At 48.8% G+C, this 20,026-nt stretch overlaps 1 protein-coding gene across 2 annotated transcripts in view; it reads right to left on the bottom strand.

Annotated features, from left to right (window-relative positions):
• PDGFRA (platelet derived growth factor receptor alpha) overlaps positions 1–7,096 on the bottom strand; it is a 34,424-nt gene extending 27,328 nt beyond the window's left edge. Inside the window, exon 1 of one of the 2 annotated variants that reach the window (XM_058804408.1) lies at positions 6,939–7,096. The gene's annotated coding sequence lies outside the window, so the exon portion shown is untranslated. Of the gene's footprint in view, positions 1–6,504; positions 6,714–6,938 lie in introns of those variants that run through there. The other variant, XM_058804409.1, reaches the window with a different exon arrangement.
• Between the last annotated feature and the right edge of the window lie 12,930 nt (positions 7,097–20,026).

Genomic DNA, 20,026 nt, shown 5'->3' on the forward strand with positions numbered 1-20,026 from the left:
CTCCCACTGCAGCCTCTGGGACTGAGCCCACAGAAATGCCCCTGCACAGAGGCAGCACCCTCACAGGCATCAATGAAGATGTAACATATTCATGCAGTACGTTCTGACCTTTCAGCTGCAAGCAGCTTTTATGGGAGAAAAAGTACATTTTTAAAGCCACTCTTATTACAAATAGTACAACCCTGAGTGATATTTTTGTTTTGCCATTGTAATGTGTGTATATATAGCTTACAGAATACAATGTAACACAATAGTGCTTATTGCTTATTTAGCAGGAATTCCCTTGATCGAGAGACACGCTATTTAAAACACATGCTGAAATTTTCTAATGAAATAAATCCATTACAGACTCTAGGCCAGCAGTGCCATTCATAGAGCATCTATTCTCCCCAACAGTGCAGAGAGTCATAGATCGCATGCAATTATTTCAGCTTTCAAACATATAATCCTAAAGCATCTGTCTTATAGAGGCAACAATAGCAATCAGTATTTATGCAATTTTTGTGCCTTGTAATGACATTTCTACATAAAACCTTCTAGCGGCATGCTAGGTAATTTCTAAAGGAGAAGACTCTGCAATCCCTGCTCCCATTGAAACCAACAGATGCTTTGTTGGTGACTTTTAACAGCAACTGGATTTGGCCCAAATCCAAAAGAGATTAAATAAGCACTGCACAGAAGAGCCCCTAATTTGAAACACTGACCAAGGAGTAAAATAAAGGATGATGTGCCAAGACAGGGACTTTTTTTCAAAGGTTCTGGAGAGTTTCTATTCATTCTCTAGTATTCAGTTCCTGATGCTGAGATATGAAAGCACGTAGGTGCATCTACTTATTACAACTGTGGCAGTGCCATATGGGAACTAAATGCTTACAGCATGCCAAGGAATGTTTCTGATCTAGTCCTGCTTTTCTCCTGCAATGGGTGGAGCAGACAGCACCCCTTTGCAGAGCAGAAGAAGTTTATAGTCAAACATAAAGGTCTCAAGAGAAGGATTAGAAGACTACCTTCCTCAAAAACGTGTACTAAGACCATCAGAAATCTAGCTAACAAAGCTCCAGCAGAGACAAGGCATCTTGCCTGCTTCTTCAATTAGCAATAATTGCCATGTGTTTATGTGTCTGTCTCCCACCAATAACAGACTCTTGCATATCAAATAGTTCCCTCACTTTCAGCCTCTTTACTCATTTTAATCACATTTATACCCTGCATTTTTTTCTAATAAAGTAACCCTCTGTAACTCTTTACAGACTTACCATGGTCTGCTTTATTGATCTGACTCCTGATCTCCCAAGATCCACAAGACAATGTTATCCTACTTCTGCCAAGTTCCCTCCCTTTTCTGACTGAAAAGGCAATTCTCTCCCCCTCCTGTGTTGTTTTGTCAGACTATTCAGTGCAAGTGATGCAGCAAAGGAGGAGAAAAAACAAAGCTAGTTCATCTCCTGCACACCAGAAGCTGTGCTGAAGGGGACTTGTTGCAGAGCTGTGAGTGTAAGTGAGGACTAAAGCCCAACGATGGAAATGCAGGTGATGGCATTTCCAAAGTGCTGCTTTGAACTTGCTGTCTTGGCCTGGCTGACGCTGAAATCAATGAGTGTCTCAATGTAGCGTTGCAGTTTAAAAACACAAGGACTTAACTAAACTTGCTTTCTCCATCTGGCTCTTCTTTCGCAACCCAGAGCTTTGATCTTTCCCCAATGACCCGTTAATCTCATCAAGACCCAGAGCAACAAACTTCGCTGTGAAAGACAGGATAATGTACTAAGGATTCACATCATTCGTGTTCAAAACCTGTCTGAATTCAGTTACATCACGCATCTTACTTAAGAATGCACCAGCATACCCTCACACATCCACGCCGGGCTCGAGGTTTAACACAGGCACCATTTCACACTTATGTGCATGAGATTTTACTCATTCCCACAACACCAAGCAGGCACATCTATCCTGGGTTTCTATATTTACATTTTTAGCTCCTTTACCTTCCTAATGGCAGACCAGTCGTCTTTGTCCCCAGCTATCCGAATCTCAGCCCTGGATAAATACCTCAGGTTCAGTTCCTAACACTGGCCTATCAACCCATAACTTGGTGTAGCCTTGCTGAAGCCAGTAGGCTTATGCGAGTTGAAACCCAGTATTAGCACGACATATACAATGTGAGTTTGAGCAAACCTTGTTTTCTTGCATACTTAGGACATTGCTGGCTAAAATAGAAGTGTGGGTGTGTATAGTAAAAGCAAGGTAATGCACTGGCAGATTTGCCAAACTCTTTGCAAGGGTTTGCCCTGGGTTGGACAGTCATTGAATTTACAGAGATTTTGAAAGGTTCTGACCAAAATCCTGGTATCTCCCTTGTGCACTTTTATGGAAAAAAAAAAAAAAAAAAAAAAAAAAAAAAAAAAAAAAAGTCAGAAAGCTAATTCTAAAGAGCTGTTATCAGTCAGTATTCAATTTTCCAAACACTAACTGCCAAGCACTGGCTTCCTATAAAGAAAGATTTCATTGACTCTGCCACAAAAGACAAGGTAAAATCAATGTTCAGAAACTCAACGGAAATTCACACTTAGAAAATTACGATATTCCTAGGCGAGTGCTCTACGTGACCTGAAGAGAAAGAGCGGAGGGGGACCGAGAAGAGCCAAGGGTAAATGCTATTTTCACACTGCTGTGAATCCACCGAAGACCCCTTCCAAGGCAGAGAGCCGCCCATCTGCCGAGATGCGGGGCTGCTGGGCTGGGTCCCGCTGAAGTTCGCAGCGGCGGCCGCAGGATGGCAATGTTGATCCGCACTAACCAGGCACATCCCCTGCGGGCAAAGGGCTGCGCTGGCCTCCAACGGAGCCGCCTAAACTGGGTCTCCGGATCAACTCAAAATTCAAAATTCTTGCATTTTGAATTTCATGTGATTAAAGAAACGAAACGAAACAAAACCAACAAAACAAAAAAATCCAACAACAACAACCAAAAACAAAAAACCCAACCAAAACCCCAAACAAACAAACAAACAAAAAAAAAAAAATCGAAATCCCAGCAACACAGCTACCCTGGTCCCATTTTCTCTGTATTTACATAAGGGATAGGAGAGTATTTGGATTGTAAATCTTGGCACGTAATGATATGATTATCCTTGTTGTGAGAGGGATGGGTAATTTCAGCAGTGATTTTGTCAGAGTGGCAGTCTGTCCTTCTGGGAAAGCTGATCTTTTCCAGGAAGAGCTAAGGCCAGCCCAAGAAAAGACGTTTCTTTCTTGTGGTATATGTCACCAGCTGAATGTAAATGTTCAGACAGGACCTTCTGAAACATTTCTTGGTCCTCAGTTCCCAAAGTGCAAACTCAACTCTCCACAAGAGCAGCGCTGCCCTGCAGCGCTAACATGTGGGTCTGATGGTTTTACTGGGGAAAGGCTCAAAGCTCTTCAATGAAAAAGACTGGCATAAATATTCTCCCAAAATGAGGCTTGCTCCATGGCCCTTAACAAATACTTGAATCCAGCATAGCCTGTACACAGAAAAACTATGCAGCAAGAAAAACCCAAGGAACAGCCATGCATTAAGGGTAGCCCAGTGCTGGTCTCCTGCTGAGTACTTTGTGCCCTGCAGGACACAGTGAGGCTGCCTCCCAAGGAGCCTTCTAGTCAGTCCCAATTCTTCAGCCTAACTCTCCAGGACAGAGTCCCTCAGAGTCTAGGAGCTAAGGGTGGTGGGGGAATTGCAAAGCCTAAATTTTCCCACTTGATCCAAGGAGGGTTTTCCAGACTGTCCCAGAAAACAAGAGGAAAAAGAAACAAACAAACAAACAAACAAACCAGCTAGCACTTCCAAGTAATATATCTTCCTATCTTCCTTAGGTTCTCAGAATCAAATCAAAAAACACCTCAGATCCCGACTCAAGTGCTGAGAAGCACTGTGCGGAAAAAAATATCCATCTCAGTTGACCACAAGAGCTAGGAAGCCTAGCTATTGCAAACTTTTCCCTTGGGCACCCACACAAAGCTTCGTAGGCTTGAAAGAGATGAGTCAAGCAGGAGAGCAAGGCATAAGGGAGAGAAAGGATCATTTGCTTTCTTGTTTGTTTTTCTTTAAATTACCAGCAATTCTCATCACCACCAGGAAAAATCACCTCTCAGAAATCATTCCTTTGTCTTTATGTCTTCAAAGGTAAAAAAGGAAACATCTCCTATTAAAAATTTTAGAGTTCATGTACAAAAGTAGGTACGATTGTAGTCACGATGAAATGAAGAAGCAAGCAAGGCAAGGATTATATGAAGTTATAGATTTCAGCCTCCTTTTTAGACCAAAGGGTATAGCTGGAAATGATCTGTGAGGTCTGGGCTATGCAAGACTTTCTGTCTAGATATACTGTACTTCAATCCTAGCCCAATGCTGTAGTAGAGAAGTATTTTATTAAAATATTTATTACTTCCTGCTTTCTTGAAACCTAATACCTATGTATTATCCTCAGAGCCACATGAAGATTTCCCATACATCAACAAACTAGTAACAGCAAAGATGGCCCCAGCACCCGACGGCAGCTGGACTGGCACACCTCCTGCCCCTCAGTGCCTGAAGAGCAGGACCACAACAAGGGATCTCATTTAAAAGCAGCAGCAGAGTGCCTGCAGGCTGAGAGAGCTGCTTTGCTCGTGGACTCCTAAATCCCAGTGTTTTGTGAGGTCTCATTTTTCTGCAAACTTTTTTCCCCCCAAGCTTTGAGGTTGGCTACACCGCTGTTTAGCTGCAGACCGTTCTAAAACACTCATTGTTAACTCGAAGCTAAAACCAAAGTCCCTTGCTGGGAGATCTTTTCCTAGTTTTTCTACACACAGAGTTAAAAGTCGGATCTCCGCAGCTCAGATTTTGATAAGACGATGACACAGAGATCTTTGATGCCTGTCTCCTTGCTTTGATCCCGTGTCTTGTCCCACCTAAGGACACAGAGCTTAGTCAGCGGAGCTGGGGCTCCAGCTGGGCTCTACACCCGCCCTGGAGACGCCGAGAGCGCAACAAGCCATCCCGCTGCCCCCGGTGCGTCCCTTCGCGGGGACAGCGGCCTGCAGCCGGCCGGATTGGGGTGCGGATGGCGCTGGGACGTTCCGTTCGCACCCTCCGGCCCCCATCGGGCTGCAGGAGCCCGGCAGACCCTGCGGGCCCGCGGGGAGCCGGGCGCAGCCCCCGGGGAGCGGGACAGCGGCGCTGCCGCGGCTGCCCTCGGCCCGCCCACCGCCGGCGCTGCCCGACGGCCGCTGCACATCAAAGGCTGCCCGGGACACCGAGCAAACCTAGCGGAGATGGCAGCCCCCAGCCCCTCCACTGTTTGTCTGGGAAACAATGGGAAAGCCTTTGCCAAGCTGGAGAGACCACTTTTTTTTTTTCTTAATGCGGAGTGGCCGGGGAAAAGAAAAAGCGGGACAGGGGAGACGGACAGGAGCGGAGACCAGACGTGTTTCCCTGCGGAGCTGGTGCTACGACCCGACGCTTCTCCTCCAGCCCTCTCCGTCGGGCGAAGCACGGAGCCCCAGAGCGCGGGGTCTGGAGAGGGGCGGGGGTCCCGGCGGGGGACAGAGGCTGTGTCCCCGGGAGCTGTGGGACCAAGAGGGAGCCATGCGCCCGCAGCCCCGGGAACGGGCTCGTGGGTTCCCATCGGGGCGAGGCGATGCGCTGCCTTCTCCGGCCGTGCAGACTTGGGCCCCGCAGGAGCGCTAGGGAGCTCGAACACCGGCGAGAGACGCGCCGGGAATGCCGTCGAGGGGCGCTGGGAGCGTGCCCCCGGCACTGGTGGGGGGCCAGGGCATCGCTCCCGCCTCCGGTCCGCAGCCGCCTCCCCGCCGGGGTGCGGACGGGCCCCGGGGGCTGGTGGCTGTGCCCTGGGACTGCTGCTGCTGCCTTGCTAGATCTGCCGCTGCTGGCTCCAGAAAAAGCTGTCCAAGTCCTGTTCTCTGGAACGGTTCCTGAGCTATGGGATCCGCGTCCAAAAATGTTGAGCAATGCCGCGGACAGCCAAAAAGCCATTTCCTACTTGCTCCTAGGACTTTTCCAGGGGACTCCAGCCTGGCAGAGGCTGGCAGGTTTGCAACTCTGCGCTTGACAAAATCCAAAAGGTGGCCGCGAAGACTTTGCCCTTCCCGGGGTAGGAGGCAGTGGGGTCCAGCAGTCCGGCAGGGCATACGGCAGGGCTGGCATTCCCGTCGAAAGAGGGGCTGCAGGCTGGAAAGGCTCCAGGTACCAGCCCTGTCTAAATTCAGCATCTTCCCTTTCACTGAGACACTCAAATAAAAAGAAAAGACGGGGCGCGCAGGGATGGAGGTCGGGTCGCCTTTCGGGGGCTGTGTGCGTGCCTCCGCTCGGGATCTCGGGGCATTTTAGGCTACCGGGTCAGGGGGAGCGAGGTGAGAACGGGGATCTAAAGGAGGGAAGGTGGTTTAAAACAAAGGGTGGGGGAAGGGACGGGAGAGCAGCGGGGTGAAGGGAGAGAGGGATGCGAGAAGAGACGGAGCCGCTTACTCGGTCGGTGCGCGTCCCCGCTCTCCCCCGCGGGGCGGACGCTGCCGCTGCCCGCGGAGCCCCGGCGGGTCGCTCCCGCCCCCGCGGCAGGAATGCGGCGCGGTGGCCGCCGCCGTCCCAATGTGTTTGTCATTAGCGCTGCCCGCGCTGCTGCCGCCGCACCCCGACGGCCGCCGCTGCTCCCCCGCTCCCTCCGCGGGGTCACCAGCGCCCGCCGCCTGCACCCCGAGAGAGGAACCCCTCCGCTCGGCTCAGGACATCGGGGGAAAAGAAAAAAAGAAAAAGAAAAGGAAAAAAAAGAAAAAAATCAAATTAAGAAAACCCCCAACAAATAAATAAAGAAAACCTGATAAAATAAACGAGGAAAAAACCGCGGGAGAAAAGATGCAAAAAAAAAAGAGAAAAAGGTGGGGAAAATGCCCCGCACCTCTTACCTTCTCCTTTACAACCCGCAGCCCCAATCCTGCAGATTGTAAAACATCCAAAATATGTCCACGTCTTTTGTGACTTTCCCTGCTTAGCCGCGCTCTTTCCCTCTCGCTCGCCCTCTCTCCCGATCCGACTGTAATGGTCTCAGAAACCGCGTCCCGTAATTGATTCAATGTTATAGACCATCCTTCCAAAACTAATCATTTGCTTTAAGTAAATAGCTGTCAGGAAATGAAGCCCCCCTCCGTTCCCTTCAGAATAAGAGCTGCTGGCTCGCCCGGCGCCCCCAGCCCCGCGGGCGGAGGCGGGCGCGCCGGCGGGAGGCTCTTACGCAGGCAGGGGGGCCAGTCTCTGCCTCCAGATTTCAGGAGCCTCGCAGGGGAGGGGGAGGCTGGCCATATGGCAGGGGCGAGGGGGAGGAAAGGGGGAAGCGGGGAGTTTTGCACTGCAGGGGGAGAAAATAAAAAAAAAAAAAAAAAAAAAGAAAGGAAAAAAAAAAAGACCCAAAAAACTTTCATGAAAACTCAGAGTGCTCCCAAATTTCATGAATGAGTCTTCCCTCCTCAGAGCCTCCAGGATGGTGGCTCGGGCGCCGGGCTCGATGTCTACGCTTACAGTGTGAGTTTATGGATGGGGAGTTTGATTTGGAAACGAATTCGCGGCTTCCTCGTGTCCTTTGTACACCGCTGCGCTCGGGGTCGGGCTAGAAAGCTGGACGGACGGCCGTGAGCCAGCCAGGACAGGAGGCACGGAGAGACGGGGGGAGAGACGAATCACTAACATTTATGAATGAAAGACACAACGAAAGGTAACCTTCGCCAGGAGAGAGCATCCCCAAAACCCTCAGCTCCGACGGGACCGAGAGCACTCTTCTCTTCGTCTCTGCCTTCGCTTTGCCCTGCTCCAACAGAGCCCAGTAATGACCAAGGCAGGGACCCGGCCGGGGCCGGAGGTGCCGGGGAGGCGCGGGCAGCGCACGTCCGAGCCCGTCCCGTTTGAGCAGCTCCCGACGGAGCTTTGATCCCCGCCGGGGAGCAGCGCTGGCTATCTCTGCCTTGCTGGCCGTCGCTATCGCTGGCGATAAGGGGTGGCCGAGGGGCTGCCGGGGAGCTGCCCTCGCCGCCCTTTGGCTGCAGGCTTCGTGCGGAGCGCGGCGATGCGGCGGCCGCGGGAAAGGGGGCACTGCAGCCCCAGGAACGGAGCCGAGCGGGTCCCTGCCCGCCGCCTGCCTTCTGGGCAGGGCACGGGCCCCCAGATGCCCCTGGGCCGGGGCTTCTCCCTTTTGCTTCCTTCCCCAGCCCAGCACCACACCACCCACACCTTTTTCTCCCATTTAGTATTAAACAAAAGTTTGTTCTCGAAGGCAAGGGCCAGGACACAGTAGCTTTTCTCTTTCGTAAGCGAGGGAGAGTTCAGCCTCTGAAACGAAGATGCCCCGAAGAGAACAGAAGCAGAAACGAGAACCACGTCCCAAGGATGCGCGCTCAGGGCTGAGGTGCCCCTGCCTGGGCTCTCGGGGCTCCCGGCCCTTTGCACGCCCTCCACTAGCGCGTCCTCGGCTCGGGCGAGAGCACAACCCCGCTATTGCTTCCACATGTTCCTCCAGGAAATCATCGGAGTCACATCTATGAGCAGCCCCTGGTCGGAATGCTAACAGGATACCGTAATGCTTGTGAATAAACAACAGGCTCCCAGAGAGTCAAAAAAAAACATGGAGGAAAAAAAAAAAAAAAAAAAAAAAAAAAGAAAAAAAGCTAAACCAAACAAACAAACAACACAGGAGAAAAAAAACCCACACCGCACCCTGGAACTCTCCATCTGAGAGGGCGAGCGCACCCAGCACCCTGAACCCCTTAATTTGCGGAGGGAAAAGCTTTATCATTACTTGGATCAGAGCTGCGGGCTCTGGCAAATTTAAACCCCTCGAAGATGATCATCAGCTGCCGGAGCGCCGGGGCGATCCTGCAGGGCTCGGGCCGTGCTGTACCGGCGTGAGAGTGTGTGGTTCGACGTGCGGGGTGATTCCTGGCGAAACACCATCAGGATGGGATGTAATGCGAGAGTTACTCTTTCCAAAAGAAAGGAGCGAAAGGCAAGGGGAGGAGGTGCCTTCTGGTTGCAATTACCTGCCTTATTTGAATAATGCCTTTGTCGCGATCATTATCGAGACGTCGTTAACGGCTTCCACGTGGGATTTCACAAGACCCAGCCAAAAATAAAAATTGTGAACTGGGCGACTGGCGAGGCTTGCCTGCTAGGCCAGTCTGGCCCTTCTGGCGGGGGCCCGACGGCTCTGTGGAGACAGGGACGGAGGTGTTCCGTGGCTCAGGGACCCTTGTGGGAATGGTGGCGCTTTCCCCGACGTAGCTTTCCCTTGCCCACACTAAGGGCCCGAGCACGGGGCCGGCGGGAGCTGGGCTCTGCCAGCTCTGGGCCGATCTCTCTGCGCTGTGCCTATGGATTGGTCCCGCGCAGAGGCGGTGGTAGTTAAAATAAACCCTCCAGGACGGCTGCTGAGCTCTGCCTCCCGCCCCGAGTGGTGCAGGGGGTCCCGTCCAGGGAGGCGAGGGTGCCGTGGGGTTAGCGAGAGGACAGGCTGGGGGTGGGGGGATTTTTTACCTCTCCCTGTCCTCCCGCCTTCCCCTCCCCTGAAGGGCTGCAGCATACAGCATCCCGTTAGCTGTGTTTATGTGGTAACAGATGGAAGCTGCGCGTCTCAAACAGAGCGCGGCGCCCGGGCTAGAGCCGCTCTGGGCTGTTTGTGCTCCCAGCCTGTCCCGGGCCGGGCGGGGTGTGTGTGTGTCCCTCCCCGGGCAGCGGGAGCACCGACGGCCCGCGTTATTGCGGGGCGGGCTCTCGGCTCTCAGGCCCTTCCAGGGGGGCTGGGAGCCTTCGAGGCCCCTTCACACCCCCCAACCTCCCCCGCTCAGCATCCCCCTCCCTGGGGAAATCACAATTTGTTTCAAGTAATAAATCCTTTCCTGCGGCTCTCTCCCAAGGGTGAGCCGGGGAGCGCTTAACTGGATAAGCCTATTGAACGAGCTAATAGGTGGCTTGTGTGGCCACCGGCGGGATCGGGCAGGCCCGGGAGAGGGGGTGCCCCGGCCCGGGCTCCGAGGGAGCCCCCACTGAGGGGCCGCAGCCTTCTGACTGGATGGGAAGGCTCGTGTGGGTTTCATTATCGTTACTCACGTTCTGCGATGCACGGAGAGTAGTCGCCCTTTATACCTTTTAGAGCAGGAACCCCTGCGTGAGGAGCAGCTACAGCCCGGAGCAGAGACCCCTCAAACTCCTGAGAGAGGGAGAAAACACAGCGGCCTCACATCTGTGCTCACATCCACCGCCTAGGGAGGGAATCCAGCGGCGAGGGCTGCCCCACCTGGAAGGAGAGCTAAGCACGGGAACTCAAGGGCCCGAGCCCCTCTGGAAAAGTGTTCTGGAGGCGGCAGGGTCTTGTGTACATTTACAGTCCTACCAGATTTTTAGATTTTTATTTCTTTCCATCTTTCCACGAGTACAGATTCCCTCATTTTGTTTGTTCAACAGAATTTGGCTCTGAATGGCAGGGATCCCGTGTCACTGGGAGGACAGGCAGCCAGACAAAAGAAATTAACTTTGCCCAGCCTGCCCTCCCTAGCCTTTATTTTTTGTTCGCCACATGGCTGTTTAAGGTAGTTCCCCGCGCCCGTCGTTTTCCTTCCCCATGCCCGTCGTTTTCCCACCGAGGCCGCTGCTGCCACGACGTCGAGCTGTTTTGCTTTCATTGTTGCGTTTGGCTCTCGACATTACAAGATGCCAGAACAGCCGTGGAAGCCTTACTCTTTGAAAAACAGACTTTGTTTTTCCTTTTGCTCCCGCCCTGACTTTTTTGACTGCGACAGAATAAACACGTCGCTCTGGTCCAGAAGCAGGCTGAACGCAATTTAGGGGCGAGGCAAAGCCAGGGGGAAGGGGCTGCTCCCCGCCCGGCCCCTCGCCGCCGCCTGGCTCCGCGCTGCGCTCCGGGCCCGTGCGGGGACCCCCGGCCCCGCCGCGGCACCGACGGGCGGGAGGCGTCGCAGCCACACCGGGGCACCACCGCCGGGCAGTGCCACCGCCCCGCGACACTAGAGGGCACCGCAGCCCGCGGGAGCAGCTGCCGAGCCCGGCAGGGGCACAGAGACCGGAGAATGCGGCCGAGAGGGGCCGTCCGGGAACCGAATGACTCCTGCCCCGCAGGTCCAGCCCGCACCCGGCTCAGCAGCTCGGGGGATGTGGCGTGTTGCGAGCAAAGCAGAGAGATAAATTCCTCCCGTGCCGCAAATGATAAGTTTTCCCTCTGAAATCAAAGGATCGTCTGCTGATTCAGCCCAGGTTTGCCTCCGGTTCGTAACTCCCGAGACCATTATCCGTGCCTTTGTTCTTTCGAGCTGCAGCGATTAATGGATTACAGCAGGACAAAACCACAGCCAGACCAAGCTGCTTGCGTTCTGCAGCTATTCGCTATTAGTACCAGCTTTGCTCCCCTCGGGCTACTGTGCTTGGGAGCCCAGCCCTGAGTTCCGCACGGGGGGCTGGATGGTGTGCAGACCACCCTGGATGTCGCGGCCGTGCTCGCTGTGACACGGTGGGCATGTGCCAACATCTGTGTCAGTGTCCGTCCCCACGTGCTCCTGGGCTGATCATGTCCACCATACATTCCTACCTTGGAAGACCCAAGACAGGCTGAGCATCACAAAGAGTCAGACTCAGGAGAGAAAGGTCTCTGTTTACCGAGTACCCAGAGTTGCCCATGCTCCAGGCAAGGGATGACATTTTTCTGCTTCATCCCACAACAGATTGTCTTCTGACACTTAGTGATTAACACACACCTTTGTGGTGATTTCCTGTGGAAATACTGGAGCAACTGCCAAGGTTTATTAATTGCAATTAGGTTTCTAAAAGGATCCTTCTCACCTGATCTTTCATGCTCCAAAATACCCCTGCAAACAAAACATTGTCCCTCTTATTCTGTGGCATGGAGTGTTTCTGAACTTGGATCTGCCCCATCCCAAGGACTTGAGAAGATGGAAATGCATTAATGCTTCCTAAGAGCTTGCAGAATTGGAGTTTGTGTGGAGCCACCACTAGGAGTTGCAAGATCTGCAAGGAGTTGTCACAGTCAGCAAAATGTTCCAAACCTGGAAATGAAAGCAGCCATTCCTCTTACTCACTGAATTAGTTCACTCCTTTTACTCGTATTTACCAAGATCGTGCTGGAGGTATGCCAGCAGGAGGCACAAATCATGTTCATTCTCCTTTCAGCCCTGCATGTCTCCTGTACTCAAGGTTCTACGGCCCTAACCAGTGATGGAAGAAATCAAGCAGGCAGCAATCACACCTCAAGCCATCCCAAGAAGTGGCCAATGCCCATGTCCTCATTTTCCTTATTTTTAAGTTCAGGCACAGGAGAGACTGAAACATTGAAATGTCAAGGGAAGCAGTTCCTCTCTTTTTTTACTTCTCTAATAGACTGTTTGGCCTTTTTCTCCGAGATCCCCTTGTTTTAGTCTGCACCTCATGTAATTCTGCAGAGAGCACTTTCTGCCTCAGTTACATGATCACTTGCCTGTTTGTTGTTGACAATCCTCCAGAGAACTCAGTTATATACACTTCTCTTGAACAAGGTGGTTGTGGAGAGAGAAATGAGAGAGTGAGATGAGAGGAAAATGCAGCTAAAGGTTCCTGTAACCATGCATGTGAAGCTACACTTCAGGCTTTGACAGGAAAGCTCTGAAGTGGCTCACGAACAGAGGATACAGCAGCATTTTAGTTGCATTATGATCCTTAGACTTCTGGCTTTTTTTTTAGTCAGACATTTTGCTTTTTAATCTACATTATCTTTTGAGAAAGAGTCTAATGTGGAAACTGGGCCAGATTCTGCTTTGTGTAAACCTGGTGTAACTCTAACTTCAAGGGAAAAATTCCAGATTGAATCTGGTATAATTAAGATTAAAAATTGGCTCTGGAAGTCTTTTCTTTGGCAATAAAGTTAGAGAAGTTCTGCAAAGAAAAATAATTAAAACCAGGACTTTATTTCAGCACTCTTTTAAAAAACATATGCTATAGACACTTTGAAGGCATTTGTTCTCTATGACAGCAATATTTTAAAACTTTCACTTAGGTTCCACTGACCAAGTTAACCCTTGACAACCAACTGTGCTTAAAATGTTATGTACAGAAACTTTTAATTTTGCAGGATATTGTCCAAACAAAAAACAAATTCCATTAAAAGGATACAAATGCTGCTGTGGCAGTTGCAAGCTTCTGCTTGCTGCTGAAGTAATGAATTTCACTGCTCTAGCCACAGCACAAGCACTGAAATAATTCTGAATTTATACTTTAATCAACATGGGTTTTTTATGGTGCAAACCTTGTTATCTGACTGCTAAACACAACACATTGAGAAGGAGCAATTGTCTAGTTCTTTAGTATCCTTGGAAAGCTACCTCTGCAAGGAGTTCCTAGAGGAATGCTGAAGTATTATAAATTGCTACCCAAATTTCTGTAAGAAAATGAGATGACATTTAACAGTTTCTATTTCTACTGTCACTCTATTTGTTAGGTCCATGTCCATCGTAGAAAATATGTCACCATAATTTGATTGCAATTGGTCAGAAAGTGCTGATCTATTTCTGTTAGGTCTGCCTTTCAGCCCCAATGAAATCACAAGGATATTTATCATTCTCTTGACTGGCCCCAGATTTTAATCATGGGTTAATCAGATCTCTCTTTAGGGTGTGTAGGAAAAGAAGGGGTGAAAGGGAAAGAGTAATTTATCTTTGATTCCTTCTTGTGGGGTATGAAGAATATGTATTTGGAAAATGTATTTTGCTCTTTTTAAGTGGGTTTGGCATGTAGGAGGAGTCAAATCTATTTTGTTATTTCAAAAGTACCTGAGTGTCAGGCCTTGTCAGCCTTCTTTTTTTGACTCCTTACTCAATCAGTGAACAGAGACACCATGGTGAAGCTGACTCTTTCACAGAGCAATCTTTTAATCTCCCGGTTGAGCAGGTTTGTAGAATTAGGAAGCACCCTAACACATCACATCTCACAACCTCCTGTGGCAGTGAGCTTATCCACCATCCTTTCTCTGCCCTGCATGGGTGCCTTGGGAGGCTGCAGGGAGCAAACACAGGAGGAGAAACCAGGCTGCAGCTTTGAAAGAACATGTACTGAAAGAGCCAGGAAGATGGAGCCCATTCTGATTTTACACATTTGAGATTTCTTTCAGAGAAAGGGAAGTGTGGGGTAATCCCTTACCAACCTGGCCCCTATTCCCATCCATGTTTTTCTTCCTTTGTCCCCTGTTAACAGGCTAAGTGCTGAAGGAATAGCAGCAACGATACAAAGCAATGCCCACTTCAGAACAGTTCTCTTTGTCCATCAGTCATGGACACCAAGAAGAAGGAATAGGCAAAGGTCACTTCATCTCTGTTTTTTATTTCACAGTCAAAGGAAATATGAGCATGTTCCTCTTATTGTCAAGAGAGTACAGAATATTCTCTCCCTCTCTTTTCAATAGCAGAAAACATTTTTAAAGCCAACATAAATCCAAATAAATTCTTGCAATTCCTTTCCATCATTTCCATCACTAAACTTATATTTTTATTTTCTTAGTTATTTTTCTCCCAATGCATCACATACTACTGCAGGAAAAAGGTATTATTGAAATCCACACCTCCATGAAACTTGGTTGGGAATCTCTTGCTAAGCAAGCTTCTAGCAGAATCTCTGGTAGGCTGAAAGAATCTATGACGCCTGTTCAGATTATCCCTTTCCAAAACATGGTAGGATTTGGTCAACTTGACAAGATGAAGGGTTGAGGAAATGCTTTACTCCAGAAACATTAGCAGCTGTACAGCTGGGGGCTGATCAGAACAGCGCTCAGAAGCATAACCAGAGCCTCTGCATTAACAGGGATGCTGGAGGCAGCTCTGCTTAGGGGAGGTTAAGATGTATAGGTAGTTGGACAGTTGGAGTGGACAGAAGCCATTGTAAATATCTGAGCAGTCTAGTGCTTTTTTTTGTGGGAGACAAATGGTCCCCCAGCCCACTTAGCACCTGCCAGTGTCCCTCTGCTGCCCTTTGCCCTGTGAGGCTGCTTGTTCTGACAGCTTCTGCAGCTCTCCTGGCTTCAAATTCTTTCTCCGTGTGTTGGCCTTTTTCATTGCTGCTTATACTAATATTGACTTAGGGAAGGAGGAGAGCTAAAATAGCTGGCTCCCCTACTGTCTACAGACCTTCTGCCTAGCTTTGCTTTAGGCCTGTGAATCACAAACATTGGTTTAAACCATCATTAGCATCTGAATGAAGATAAAGGGACAAGAGGAGCTAGGGTAGGTAGTCACCTTGTGTAAGTATCACTCCTCAATTATTTTGAAGAGCAGGAGAGAAGCAGGATCACAGTGGAGGATGTTTGCTTCCCATTTCAGCAGTGAGGATTATTTGGAATTAGGGATGTAACAAACCGTCTTTCAAAAAACCATGTTGGATCCCTCAAAGCATCCACTGGAGCCTGAGTAAAACCTGCTGTCATTCTTGGGTAGCTTTGTTTCCTCCCTTCTCTCTGCCATCATTGTTTCTGAACTGCTCTGCCTGCCCAAGCCAGGAGAAGCAAGGGTGAAGCCCTAGGTCACAGGGGTGTGCAGCGAGAAGGGGAATGTGTGTGACAGGGGGAGGCAGTCATGCTGCAGTGGGTGGCACAGTTTTGTGAAGGTCAGTAAACCTCTGCTCCATCACACCACCAGGGAGAGTGGGTTTCCCAGCTGGAATCACTCAAACATGTGGCCCTGCACTGAAAAGCACCCTCGCTCCAGTCCCCAGGAATGCATCTCTGCCATGGTTAGTAAAAGTGTCCCAGAATATCTCAGCGTCACAGTGTTACACAAGAAGAGAACCAGACTCTGAGAAAGACACATTCAAATTTGGATTGAAACCAACTGCTGGCTTCCCACCCAGAAGCAAAAATAAAATTAACATAGTCTGTAAGCACAGGCACCATGGGCTGCCTCCACCCAGCTCCATGGCTTCGCCAGCTCTGCAAGTCCTGCAGCATCTCCAGAAACCACAACAGAAAGGACACACCACAAAAGTCTAACCCAAAAGTAGTCTTGTGGTGAGGTGTCCTTTCAGGAGAAAACCTTTTGGATCTCTACAGAGTTTAAAAAGTGCCAGGGGTGATGGTTTTGAACCTGTTTGGATTAAAAAATAGCCCTTTCATTATGAGAGCAGGTAATGAATCCAAAATATGGCAGCACTGTGGCTTTGGTAAGGAGTCAGTGCTGAGAAATAGGATGTCATCCTGATGTCAGTTTGGATGTGTCTCATTGGTATGGCAATGTAATGAGTAACTCCTGTGGACCTGTGTCTCTACATTTGCTGGGGAGACCCAAGGATCCATCCCACCACATCTGAGCCCATAGATGTGGCCAGAGGGACAGGAGAGTAACACACTGGAGGGCAGGCTTTCTGTTGGAAAAGACCTGGATGCAGTCTGTGGTCTCCTGAGGTCAGGGATTCTGCTGAGAACTGGAATCAGAACAGGACCACAGTGCAAGAGGGTACAGGCAGGGTACCTCCTGGTCTTTAAGGTGGTGATCTCCAGGCATATTGAAATGCGTTGCTGCCACTCCTCAAATCCTCCATTTGGATGGAGACTGGTTTTGCTGATGATTGGATGATTAGGTCCACATTGGTGGCACGAGTATGTCTCCAGCAGGGAAATCCAGGGCAGACAGAGCAGCTAGGCCTGTGGAGAAAGCATAGGCAGAGGTTTGTGCCCTCATGCTGGCATTTATGTTAATTATCCACTTAGCATTCACTAAAGCAGCTACAAGGCTACCAAGGTGAAAGTTCAGACCACCCACTATTTCTGTTCATATTAGCTCAGAAAACTTTGGGCCCATGTGTACCAACACATGAAATACCCTTTGGAGTTTTGGTCCAGAAGACTGGGTTCAACCAAGTAAATGGAATGGATCAGTTCATGTTAGTGCCAGCTGTACAGGGAGAAAGACCAATCACTTCACATTGATTACAGTAACTTCACTAATGTAACAGAAGGATAATGGTTGAAATCCACCAAAGTTACATTGAGAAAAGAATGGGACCAAGAGGATGTCTTTTTTCTTTGAATTCATAGTGATCCTCCACGATGTTTTTCACTGAAATGGTAAATCAGAAAATCTGTAAGGACAACATTTTATGTAACAGGCTGTACCTACAGGGATCTGTTAGACGTCTCTCAGAAAAATCAGTATATTGGAGGTGGGGTTCTAAGAAAAGTTTTTAGTGTTTCTGTCAGGAATATCACCAAAAGGACTTTGTTTTGGAAACAATAAAAACCAGAGCCAACTTTCCACTTCCAGTATCTCCCATTCAGAAGGAATGTGCAGAAGACCTTGATATGATATGAATTAAAAGGATTCTGCCTTTGCCAGCCCTAAATTCCAGGAAGTGAGACACAGCATCCTCATCTGCTCTTGCAGGCAACATTTGTTTTTACTCTAGCCTAAATACCAGACTGTTTCCTAAATCTCCAGAAGCTGACCGTTCACTTGGATTCCTCAGGCTCTCAGAGCACAGGAGAGGAGCAGGCTGTGCACAGGCGTTGCAGGCGCTCTGCATGCCATCCAACATTGACTCCTGCCCCTGGGGATTTGGAGGCGCCTCTGGAAGAAGCACAACAGGATTCCAGTGTGTGCAGAGCTGGTGGGACAGAAGGGCCCCAAGGCCCCCGGTGGCAGTGCACAGAGTCATGGGGCCACGAGATCCTTTCCTATCTGCAGCCTGACCAACACAACAGCTCATGACCCTGCAGGGAAGTGGATTTCATGAAGCAGATTCAGAGGGGGGGTTTTTAATCATTCCTTGGGCTGCTTTCAGATTTTGCTTCTTTTCTTCCTTTTCATAGCATCTTTCATTACTCTCCTTTCTGTTCACAGGCAGCAGGCATCCTACTTGCTTTGCACACATACTCCCAAAAATGTGCAGAAATTCTCTGGCTCTGGCTTCTGACCTGGCAGATATTTCCAAGCCAGTCTTCACTCCCTGCAGATCAACTGGGTTGGTGCTCTCTGGGTTTGAAGTGCACTATGCTAGCAACATCTGACACTCTTCTAAGAGGCTGTGCACTGCATCTGGTGGAGTCACTGGATCTGCTGCTATCATGTAGAGGAAGGATGCAGATAAAGAGGCTTCTGTAGCCACCAGACAGCTATTAAAATTTAGAGGCCCTGATCCTGAGGACAACATGGTCAATAAAAGTCTTAAATTTGTTGGGATGCCTATGCCTGCTACAGACAGGTAAACCACCACCCTCCTGCTTCCCTCTCCTCTCACAAAGTAGTGCCCACTCTGGTATAAAGTAGTTTTAAAAAATGTAAAAAAAGTGCTGTAGCATAGTGAATATTTTACTAAATACTTCCTGAAGTTGCTGAGGGATTTAAGTAATGAGCAACATTACTCAGAGGTAGTATAGTAGCTTTTCATCTTGAAATGTAATTTATTAGATACAACAGAATATTTTTGCAAGCATTGCTCTTTCCCTAACATAAAAAATATATTGTTATAATAACTACATAAGAACCAGTCAGGGACTCCATAATCCCTACCTCTGCATATCATATGTAAACAGTCTTTCTGCTTGGCCATACTTCGTGAAGCCTGACTTAAGGTCAGAGTTCCTAAAACTTACTACAAGGTGGTTAAAAAACCTCAACAAGCTGTACCAATATGTACATCTCCTTATATTAGGGACTCTTTTTCAGCATCAGTATGGAAGAAACTCAGAACATTGAATGTAGCTTGTCAGGACAGGATAGATATTCCACCATCAAGTAGAACGTCTTCCATCCCAAATCCCTCTCTGGCAAACAGTGCAAAATCACTCCTCCAAATGGGCTTCTGGCAGTTGTTAACACAAATGAGAAAGCTTCAATAAGACAAAACAAATCACTGATTTTTGCTGGAAATTTTTAATGGATTCTCATGGAAGTTTTTTCTTTTTCTCTGAGAAATCTCTTCATTTTAGACAAAATTAAGAAGATCCAAGTCATAGCCTAGGGAAAAAAATATTTAAAACAGTACCAGGTTCCCATCTCACACATTTCTTTGAGTTTAATTTGTCCTTTTTTTTTCTCTCAAAGAATATAGGGGGGGAAAAAAAAGAAGAGAGAGAAAGAGAGACAAGAATGGGAAACATCCCTGTGGCATGGTGACTCTCCCCAGCTTGAGAGCTGACACTGAACATTGGGGTTATCTCATCTCCATACTCCAGTTGAGCTTGTTTACTCCTTTGTGCAATGATGAAGTTTTGCTGGCTCACTTTCAAGCTCTTGCAACAGTCACATCCTGAGACTCTTCCTCCATCTGTCTGTCTTCAGACTGTAGCACATTCCCACTTATTGCACCAGGGACAGAGGAAAAACTGGGTCAGGAGCAGGACAGGTCAGCGCTGGCTCCTGTGGCAAAGCCAGCGCCAAGGCACACGCAGAGGAGATCATTGCTGCAGTTGGGGACAGAGGCAGCAGATAGACACCTGAGAGGGAAGGGGGTTCTGGTGGATTTGGCCAGCCTGGGGATGCAAGGCTTCTCTAAACAATTTTGAGAACAGAGAGTGGCGAAAAACAGGAACAGGATCAAAAAAAATGCACACATTTCCTTTCCAGGCTCTTCTGTCTCCAGTATCATCTGGTTGGAGTCGATGTGGCTCGCTATGGCTGGAACAGGCAGGGTGATTGCAATCCTAAATGTTCCTATGGTACACAAAAATACGGGAAATTTTGAAAAAATGCAGGGTTTTATGAAAATATTGATAAGTGTTTGGTATGAGATATGCAGCACTTTCAGCAATGCAGGTAATACTAATACAAGGAAAAATTAGGAAATATGACTGCATATGACATTTGGGCTATTATTTACTTTATTTGACAACTGCTTCAAACAGAAAATAGCATTTTAGAGAGATTTTTCAATTCTTATACTCATATTAAAAGGATTTTGAGGTGCAAAGGTCACTCATTTTTTCTGAAGGGCGTGGTGACAGATCAAAAAGTGATATTGTGGCATTAAA

Source organism: Ammospiza caudacuta, chromosome 4, assembly GCF_027887145.1.
Source record: "Ammospiza caudacuta isolate bAmmCau1 chromosome 4, bAmmCau1.pri, whole genome shotgun sequence".
Taxonomy (NCBI): Eukaryota; Metazoa; Chordata; class Aves; order Passeriformes; family Passerellidae; genus Ammospiza; species Ammospiza caudacuta.